We start from the raw sequence: 10,542 nt of genomic DNA on the forward strand, positions 1-10,542 counted from the left end.
CTCCAGCACCAATAGCCTAATTAGATGATCAGGTGCAATGATGAGACCCCAGCCCCTTTCTCTGCAAATCTAGAGGATTCATGGAAAATGTAGGCAGCATTAGGGATTCATTTCCATGATAGGATTGCAATCTGAATGGCTAAAAACCCAAGGCCTACCACATCAGCTAAAACAGGTAAGCATGATGCATACACAAACCTCTACATCATTCTCTAATAATAGACTATGCTGCAATTCTGATATTCTGCCCATGAAGAAGATGAAAATGGATGTAGGCCGCTCTCTGATGTTTATCCTCGTTCACTCTAATAGGACTGAGTTGCAATTTCAGATACAACTTACGGCCCAAGATTGATGCACATTTTTTTGGGAATAAAGTGAAGAAATTGGGGCTATGTGCAAATTGTGCTGTAAGGAGAGAGAAAGCTGTGTGCTCTGGATATTTTGTTGGCTCATATCTTGTCTCAAATGCGCAGTTGGTTCCTGTTTTCTGTTTGTTAATTTTGTTTATCTGTTTGTTTTGCTATTGTGTACTAACCTGCGCCCGTCTTGTGGTCCTGGGGGAGGACAAACTCTGTCATCGACAGAAAGGACAAAATACTAAATGCGTCCTATCCACTGCTTAAAGAAACAGCCATAGATCTGAGTGTTGCCACACAAAATCATTTTTAGGCTGGGTTCACACCACGTTTTCTTAAATACGGTTCCCGTATACGGTTTGGAGGAGGGGGCGGGGCTTAATCGCGGCGCCCGCACTCAGCCGTATTCGGGAACCGTATTTAATGCAAGTCTATGAGCCGACCGGAGTGAACCGCAGCCTCCGGTCGGCTTCGTTTTTGGCCGTATGCGGTTTCCCGGCCGCGATTAAGCCCCGCCCCCTCCTCCAAACCGTATACGGGAACCGTATTTAAGAAAACGTGGTGTGAACCCAGCCTTACACAGATTTTATCCAATTTTTTTTACATGGTTTGTTTTTTGCAGCCAAGACCCAACTTAACCCCTTAAGGACCCGGGCTTTTTCCGTTTTTTCATTTTTAATTTTTCCTCCTTAACTTTAAAAAATCATAACTCTTAAAAATTTGCGTCACTAATTCTACTTTGTAATGACATTAGTCATTTTACCCAAAAATCTACGGTGAAACGGGAAAAAAAATCAATGTGCGACAAAATTGATGAAAAAACACTATTTTGTAAGTTTTGGGGGCTTCCGTTTTTACGCAGTACATTTTTCAGCAAAAAATGATACCTTATCTTTATTCTGTAGGTCCATACGGTTAAAATGATCCCCTACTTGTATAGGTTTGATTTTGTATCACTTCAGAAAAAAATCATGAATACATGCAGGAAAATGTATACGTTTAAAATGGTAATCTTTTGACCCCTATAACTTTTTTATTTTTCTGTGTTCAGGGCGCTACGAGGGCTCATTTTTTGCGCCGTCATCTGAAGTTTTTAGCAGTACCATTTTTGTTCTGATCAGACTTTTTGATCATTTTTTATTCACTTTTTTGTGGTATAAAAAGTGATCAAAAATGCGCTATTTTGGACTTTGGAATTTTTTTGCGCATACGCCATTGAACGAGCGGTTTAAAAAGCAGTATATTTTTATAATTCGGACATTTCCGCACGCGGCGATACCACATATGTTTATTTTTATTATTATTTACATAATGTTTTTTTTATTCTTGGAAATGCCGGGTGATTCAAACTTTTATTAGGGGAAGGGATAATTGAAAGGGTTAATGATTTTTTTACACTTTTCTTATGCAATATTATAGCTCCTATAGGGGGGGGGGGCTATAACATTGCATGTACTGATCTTAACCACTGATTGATGCATCTCCATAGGAATGGATCAATCAGTGTTTTCAGCGATTGAATGCTCAAGCCTGGATCTCAGGCTTGAAGCATTCATTCGGCGATCGGACTTCAGGAAGGAAGGTAAGAAGACCTCCTCCTGTGCTAGAGCTGTTCTGGATGCCGCGATTATACCGCGGCGATCCCGAACAGCTCCCTGAGCTAACCGGCAACTTTCACTTTCGTTTTTAGCCGCGCGGCTCAGCTTTGAGCACGCGGCTAAAGGGTTAATAGCGCGCGGCACAGCGATCAGTGCCGCGCGCTATTAGAGGCGGGTCCCAGCTTCACTATGACGCCGGGCCCGCCGCGATATGATGCGGGGTCACCGTGTGACCCCGCGTTATATCGCAGGACCAGGACGTACCCATACGTCCTGGGTCCTTAAGAGGTAAAGGGGTACTCCCCTGGAAAACATTTTTTTAAATTATTTTTTTAAATCAGCTAGTGCCACAAAGTTAAACAGATTTGTAACTTACTTCTAATTAAAAATCTTAATCCTTCCAGTACTTATCAGATGCTGTATGCTCCAGAGAAAGTTGTTTTCAGTCTGACCACAGTGCTCTCTGCTGACACCCCTGTCTGTATCAGGAACTGTCCAGAGCAGGAGAGGTTTGCGATGAGGATTTGCTTGTACTCTATACAGTTCCTGACATGGACAGAGGTGTCAGCAGAAAGCACTGTGGTCAGACAGAAAATAATTCCAGAAATAAATACAACTTCCTGTGGAGCATACAGCAGCTAATAAGTACTAGAAGGATTAACATTTTTAAATAGAAGTAATTTACAAATCTGTTTAACTTTCCGGCACCAGTTAATAAAAATAAATGTATATATATTTCCGCCGGAGTACCCTTTAAGGAGAAATATAAGGGAAAAGTTGCTTGCGTGTGGTCATATTGGCCAGCGGAGTGGCTCACTGAGATCCGTGCATCGACACAGGTATTGAAGAGAGAGGACTGCTGCATTTTTCACCTTAGGGTGTGGACGTTTTATATTCCCAGTTTTGTCTGTAAAGAAGATAGCATTGTGCAAATACGGACAGTTTCTGTGACTATTGTTCTGCTCTTGAATACTTAAGTCACACGTATATAAATATATTCTATGTAATCCGACATCTGTTAATCCAGCCATTCTGACATTTTTTTTTCTTAATTCTGTTAATGCGAGATGAAATTAACTCTGTATATTATCTAAATACAGTGCTCCCTCAAGTTACAATATTAATTAGTTCGGGGACGACCATTGTATGTTGAAACCATTGTATGTTGAGACCAGAACTCTATGGAAACCTGGTAATTGGTTCTAAAGGCACTAAAATGTCATCCAAAAATAGGAAAAAGTGAGGATTAAAGAAAAATAAGTAGATAACTAATATAGATAAAGCAAATCCTTACATATAAAAGTAATAAAGATCTGATGGGAGCTGTAATCACTGTCTATGTCAGTGTTTCCCAAGCAAGGAGCCTCCAGCTGTTGCAAAACTACAACTCCCGGCATGCCCGGACAGCCAAAGGCTGTCTGGGCATGCCGGGAGTTGTAGTTTCGCAACAGCTGGGGGCACCCTGCTTGGGAAACACTGGTCTATCTAGAGGACAGGAGCTTCTTCGGGGTCCTGTATAGTACACGCAATGTCCTAAAAAAGTAACATGGAGTTGCCCTCACCTTGTGTCCAAAGGAGCAGGTAACCCTGGTACAGATAAAGAGTACAGCACATGTAATACCTCCCTGTACTGTAGGGGGCGCTACCAGACACCAGTTAGTGCATACACTTCAGTAATACAGGTAAATAGTACAGAACATGTAATACCTCCCTGTACTGTAGGGGGCGCTACCAGACACCAGTTAGTGCATACACTTCAGTAATACAGGTAAGGAGTAGTACTGAAAATGTAGTTCCTCCCTGTACTGTAGGAGGCGCTACCAGACACCAGTTAGTGCATACACTTCAGTAATACAGGTAAAGAGTACAGAACATGTAATACCTCCCTGTACTGTAGGGGGCGCTACTAGACACCAGTCAGTACATACACTTTAGTAATACAGGTAAAGAGTATAGAACATGTAATACCTCCCTGTACTGTAGGGGGCACTACCAGACACCAGTCAGTACATGCACTTCATTAATACAGATAAAGAGTACAGAACATGTAATACCTCCCTGTGCTGTAGGGGGCGCTACCAGACACCAGTCAGTGCATACACTTCAGTAATACAGGTAAAGAGTACAGAACATGTAATACCTCCCTGTGCTGTAGGGGGCGCTACCAGACACCAGTCAGTGTATACACTTCAGTAATACAGGTAAAGAGTACAGAACATGTAATACCTCCCTGTACTGTAGGGGGCACTACCAGACATCAGTCAGTGCATACACTTCAGTAAAACAGGGGTTTTACCAGTAAAATGGCCATTCTAATTGGTCGGTTTTTTCAGCCATTGACATGTATCACAGATCTGGACTGTCTGTACATTGCATGTTGGGTCTGGTTTCAAGTTACAATGGTCCAGAAAAGACCCTTGTATGTTGAGGCCATTGTAAGTTGAGGGATCACATATTATAAAATAAATAAATAATGATAAAACAACATATATTACAATGTTTTATTAGGTCTTACTTTCTATTGTCCTTCTAGACTTGATAATGTCCCCTACATATCAGCATAGTGGTATGCCGACAAGTACTGCAGCAAACCTGTGCTGGATCCATTGAGTTCAGTGGACTGAATGCAGTCTGACACAGTGCAGTATGCTGTGGTGTATAAATCTGCCGGTATCCTAATGTATACCCCAAATGGTGTGTACGTTTTTTTAAAAAAAACTTCTGAATTGTCACAGAGATATCTCAAAAGTTTTCATTGGTGGGGGTTGTTGCACTGAGACTCCGACCAATCAGTATAACAAGTTTATCTGCAATAGAGATCTACAGCTCCATTGTAAGTTTATGGGGGCCATGTCTCTGTGACATGTCAAGTCTTTTTTTTTTTTTATTACAGGTGCACTTTAAAAGGGTACTCCAGTGGTGCCAGAAAGTTAAACAGATTTGTATATTACTTCTATTCTGCTGTATCCTCCAGAGGAAGTTCTTTTCTTTTTGAATTTCTTTTCTGTCTGACCACAGTGCTCTCTGTTGACACCTCTGTCCATTTTAGGAACTGTCCAGAGTAGGAGCAAATCCCCATAGCTCTGGACAGTTCCTGACATGGACAGAGGTGGCAGCAGAGAGCACTGTGGTCAAACTGGAAAGAACTACACAACTTCTTGTGGAACATACAGCAGCTGATAAATATTGGAAGGATTAAGATTTTTTAATAGAAGTAATTTACAAATCTGTTTAACTTTCTGACACCAGTTGATAAAAATAAAAAAAAAGTTTTCCCTGGACTACCCTAGGACTCCACAGCAATCACTCTGTTGCCCAAATATCACTGACAGAGTAGCAAAACCATCATTAGGGTGTGTTCACGCAAACGAATTTACAGCATATTTTACGCTGCAGATCTGCCGTTGAAGGACCTCTGTATGGTGCCTTTACATGTGCCTGCTCGGAGCGGCAATACGCCACTATGTGCAGACACACTGAAGCGATGTGCAAGTCGCTAAACTGGATATCATCATGTCCGATCCTTTGTTTTAATGAAAAACTAGCTGCCTCCAGAGTAGTCTGGCAGTGACTTGTTCTCCCTTTGAGAGCATATACATGCTCGAGCACATGGAGATGTCAGGTAAAATACCTGTCACGCGTATGCACATTTAGCTGTCAGGTGTATGACCACCTTGAGACCCTGCCTAAAATGCATTGACACCTGAAATTAAACCTCAGCAAATGTATAGAGCCAGAGGACACAGCTGGTGACGTCACTCAGTCACATCTGCCTGCCCTCTACTTTCTGAGGCCGGGACAAGGGAGAGGAGCAACAAAAGGCGAGGTGAGTATTATTTTAGACTGAACGACATAAGGTATTGGTCTGATTGATTTACTCTGTATGTATGTAACTTGAAAACCCCTTGATAGATTTGTCTTAAAAGGGTATTCCAGGAAAAAACTTTATATATATATATATATATATATATATATATATATATATATAATATAAAATCAACTGGCTCCAGAAAGTTAGACAGATTTGTAAATTACTTTTATTAAAAAATCTTAAAGGACAACTGCAGTGGTAAACATTTATATATGCCCGTGCCCAGGCCTAAAAAATAAACAAAATAAACGTATACATACCCTCCTACGAGCCCCCGTTGCTCCGGCACAGGCCTCACGGTCTGCAGTGCTGACGTCATTCCACTTCCTGGGGACGGGGACGCCACAGAGCCGTCAGTGTATCACCGGCTGTAGCGATGTTCCGCCCTGGCTGGTGATAGGCTGAGCCGACTGTCATGTAAGGAGCTCTAGCCGGCTTCTTACATGACAGTGGGCTCAGCCTATCACCAGCCGGGGTGGGAGATCGCTACAGCCGGCGATACGCCGACGGCTCCGCGGCGTCCCCGTCCCCAGGAAGTGGAATGACGTCAGCACTGCAGACCGTGAGGCCTGTGCCGGACCAACGGGGGCTCGTAGGAAGGTATGTATAAGTTTATTTTGTTTATTTTTGAGGCACGGGCATATGTAAAACGGTACCACTACAGTTGTCCTTTAATCCTTCCAATAATTATCAGCTGCTGAAGTTAAGTTGTTATTTTCTGTCTGGCAACAGTGCTCTCTGCTGACATCTCTGCTTGTCTCAGGAACTGCACAGAGTAGAAGAGGTTTGCTATGTTGCCATGGGGATTTGCTTCTAAAGTGGGCGGTTCCCGAGACACGTATCATGAGAGAGCACTTAGACAGAAAAGAACAACTCAACTTCAGCAGCTCATAAGTACTGGTAGGATTAAGATTTTTTAATAGAAGTAATTCACAAATCTAATATAGGAAAAAAAAATATATAAAATATATAAAAAACAGTCCTCTAAAGCACTAGGGGTATGGAAAAAGAAAATGAGTGAATAGAATGTGGATCCAATTGTTTTAGTGAAAATAAAATTGTGTTTATTATGTAGAACAATATAGTATACAGCCAATCACCTGACAGGGCCCTGGCAGGTGAAAAGCAATAAAATGTTAAAATATTAATAAAAAATAGCACAAAAATACAAAAGATAAATTAAATTAATATCCGCTGTAAAGATAAAAAGTCTCTTTTCAATGATCACAAGTCTCCTTGAGAAGAAATAGAATCCATCAATGCTGTATGCTAAAAATCACAAATATAGCGCGGATGCCGGGAGTGTCACAAGTATCATATAGTCTTGCAGAGACTCAATAGTAACACTTATCAGGGGTAAATCAATTATAAGTCCTGCAACAGTGTTGTGGTCTTGGATGCAGTAGCAAGTAAGCTGAATAGGTAAGTATAATTGTAGCGAATGTATCGCGGTGCACAGCACCACTCACCCTCCTCAACAGCCGCGATGGATGCAGTGCCTGTCTGTATTCCGGTCGGGCTGAGTGGCTCTCCGGGGGCCAGCCCAGGACATTCGGAGCCCCCGGAGAGCCACTCACCCCGACCGGAATACAGACAGGCACTGCATCCATCGCGGCTGTTGAGGAGGGTGAGTGGTGCTGTGCACCGCGATACATTCGCTACAATTATACTTACCTATTCAGCTTACTTGCTACTGCATCCAAGACCACAACACTGTTGCAGGACTTATAATTGATTTACCCCTGATAAGTGTTACTATTGAGTCTCTGCAAGACTATATGATACTTGTGACACTCCCGGCATCTGCGCTATATTTGTGATTTTTAGCATACAGCATTGATAGATTCTATTTCTTCTCAAGGAGACTTGTGATCATTGAAAAGAGACTTTTTATCTTTACAGCGGATATTAATTTAATTTATCTTTTGTATTTTTGTGCTATTTTTTATTAATATATTATATATTTTATTAACATTTTATTGCCTTTCACCTGCCAGGGCCCTGTCAGGTGATTGGCTGTATACTATATTGTTCTACATAATAAACACAATTTTATTTTCACTAAAACAATTGGATCCACATTCTATTCACTCATTTTCTTTTTCCATACCCCTAGTGCTTTAGAGGACTGGTTTTTATATATTTTATATATATATATATATATATATATATATATATATATATTTTTTTTTTTCTTCTTCCTATATTAGATTAGGCCCCTTGGGTGGGGGTATCACCTTTAACCTCAAGCACTATACTCTCTCTATATCATAAGTGAGCTACACATTATTATCTTTTAATTTACAAATCTGTTTAACTTTCTGGAGCCAGTTGATATATAAAAAAAGTTTTTTCCTGGATAACCCCTTTAAATTTAACATAATAACATATAAGGAGTCGAGACACAACCCTATTAAAAGCTTTACCTTTTCCGTTTACTGATTTGTCGCAATAGACCTCTGGGTTTTTACTCCTGCAATTTTCCTGTTGACTGCTATAGGGGTTCATTAGATGCACTGCATACACATAGCCTTAAAGGGGTACTCTGCTGCTCAGTGTTTGGAACAAACTGTTTCGAATGCTGGAACCGGGATCGGGAGCTCGTCACGTCATAGCCCCGCCCCTTCAATGCAAGTCTATGGGAGGGGTTATGACAGCCGTCAAGCCCTCTCCCATAGACTTGCATTGAGGGGACGGGGCATGGCGTTATGAGGGGGCGGGGCTATGATATCACGAGTTCCCGCCACCGGCTCGAGCGTTCGGAATAGTTTGTTCCAAACTCTGAGCAGCGGAGTACCCCTTTAAATCCGTACAAATTCTTATTTAATATGCAAATAAAAAAAGCTTCCTTCCCTTAATCACTCAGGCTGTTTTTTCAGACAAAAATGCAAATGTGTTTTCTCAATGCAGTACCTAATGCAACCAAAACAATTCAGCTGCAACCTAAGAACACAGCCTTAATCTACTAAATGAAACTTTGTAAAGAGAAAACAAATCCAAAAGAATCAATTAACTTTCTAAAAGCAAATGAAAGGTAAATAGTAGCAGTCACAGAGAGAATTTCCCATATGCACCCACCATGTAGTTACTAAGAGGATTACTACTGTTCTCAGGCTTCTACGTGCTACAATGGTGCCGGTCTGGTTTGGTGGGTGGGGGTGCTCCTTTACCTTACACCCTCTCTACTTTCTCTCTTCCCTTAGGCTTTGTTTGATCACAATGTCCTGGGAGCAGCAGAGCTTCACCCTTGTGCTCTGCAGTAATTATTTTTCCTGCAGCTGCCAGTGACAGACAAAGCTTTACATCTCTGTGCTTCCAACCAGCTCAGTGCAGAATGAGCTATTGAGCAACACAACCTCCAAAAATTCTCCTAATTTCATTGGTCACGTAAAGAGAGTTGGCGTCCTGGATACAAGACAACAGGAGCTGTTCAAGCTTGTATGTGGCCCGGAGTGATTTTTCTATTGTGTTCTAAGGTCACGTGGCGTGAACTTGGGCACGTTGGTTGTCACATTTTTTTTTCTATACTTTTTCTTTTTACTTTACACCCTGTACTTGTTTGAATGTACCCATGTGTTTGTGAATTGTTCATATATCTCATGCAAAAGAGAAGCATGTTCTGGAACATTCTGAAGCAATTGCTAACGAAAAGAAAAAAAAAGACAAGGGTCCAAAGCATGGGTTTTCCAAACCTTTTAACATTGAGAAACACCTAATTTTGAGAAAGTCGTCTAAAGTTTAGTCCCGAAAGTAATGACACCCTGAATCTGCACACCTCCAAAAAATAAAGGAAACACTAAGATAACACATCCTAGATCTGATTGAATGAACTAATCGTATGAAATACTTTCGTCTTTACATAGTTGAATGCACTGACAACAAAATCACACAAAAATTATCAATGGAAATCAAATGTATCAACCCATGGAGGTCTGGATATGGAGTCACACTCAACATCACAGTGGAAAACCTCACTACAGGCTGATCCAACTTTATGTAATGTCCTTAAAACAAGTTACAATGAGGCTCAGTAGTGTGTGTGGCCTCCATGTGCCCGTATGACCTCCCTACAATGCCTGGGCATGCTCCTGATGAGGTGGAAGATGGTCTCATGAGGGATGTCCTCCCAGACCTGGACTAAAGCTCCTGGACAGTCTGTGGTGGATGGAGCGAGATGTCCCAGATGTGCTCAATCGGATTCAGGTCTGGGGAACGGGCGGCCGGTCCATAGCATCAATGCCTTCCTCTTGCAGGAACTGCTGACACACTCCAGCCATATGAGGTCTAACATAGTCTTGCATTAGGAGGAACCCAGGGCCAACCGCACCAGCATATGGTCTCACAAGGGGTCTGAGGATCTCATCTCGGTACCTAATGGCAGTCAGGCTACCTCTGGTAAGCACATGGAGGGCTGTGTGGTCCCCCCAAAGAAATGCCATCCCACATCATTACTGACCCACCGCCAAACTGGCCATGATGGAGGATGTTGCAGGCAGCAAAACGTTCTCCACAGAGTCTCCAGACTCTGTCACATGTGCTCAGTGTGATCCTGCTTTCATCTGTGAAGAGCACAGGGTGCCAGTGGCGAATTTGCCAATCTTTGTGTTCTCTGGCAAATGTCAAACGTCCTGCCCGGTGTTGGGCTGTAAGCACAACCCCCACCTGTGGACGTCGGGCCCTCATACCGCCCTCATGGAGTCTGTTTCTGACCGTT

The 10,542-nt window shown here is 42.1% G+C and overlaps 1 protein-coding gene across 1 annotated transcript in view; it reads right to left on the reverse strand.

Moving 5' to 3' along the window:
• ARL4A (ADP ribosylation factor like GTPase 4A) overlaps positions 1-6,109 on the reverse strand; it is a 53,503-nt gene extending 47,394 nt beyond the window's left edge. The window contains exon 1 of the mRNA XM_056518914.1: positions 6,089-6,109. The gene's annotated coding sequence lies outside the window, so the exon portion shown is untranslated. The remainder of the gene's footprint in view (positions 1-6,088) is intronic.
• Between the last annotated feature and the right edge of the window lie 4,433 nt (positions 6,110-10,542).

The sequence above is a fragment of the Hyla sarda genome, chromosome 5 (genome assembly GCF_029499605.1).
Source record: "Hyla sarda isolate aHylSar1 chromosome 5, aHylSar1.hap1, whole genome shotgun sequence".
NCBI classification, from domain to species: Eukaryota; Metazoa; Chordata; class Amphibia; order Anura; family Hylidae; genus Hyla; species Hyla sarda.